The sequence below is a fragment of the Poecilia reticulata genome, linkage group LG2, assembly GCF_000633615.1.
Source record: "Poecilia reticulata strain Guanapo linkage group LG2, Guppy_female_1.0+MT, whole genome shotgun sequence".
NCBI lineage: Eukaryota > Metazoa > Chordata > Actinopteri > Cyprinodontiformes > Poeciliidae > Poecilia > Poecilia reticulata.
In genome coordinates, this window is record NC_024332.1 from 37,723,987 (window position 1) to 37,724,342 (window position 356).

Here is a 356-nt window from a genome sequence, read left to right on the forward strand (position 1 = left end):
TTAAAAAGAAAAAAAAAACACATAAAAGACTTTTTCCCTCTTGTTTTATGTGAATGCGAGGCCCCAGCTCTAATTAAAGTGGATGTGCGGCCGCTCTTTCCTGCTAGAAGAGACGTCTTCATCAGCGGCTTGCTGATCCACGTCCGCCCCTCTCAGCACAGATCCTTCGAAAAGGCCTGATACCATCTCGGCTTCGGGATGCCTCTCCAACCTTTTATCTTTCTCCTTCGCTTTCCTCCACTAACTGCAGTGCTTGAAAGAGAAGCCTGCAGTTGTGCTGTCAAAATTGAAAAATTCTCCTGTCATTTCGACGGCAGCAAATATGCACTGGATGATGCCACGCCAGGAGAAACCTA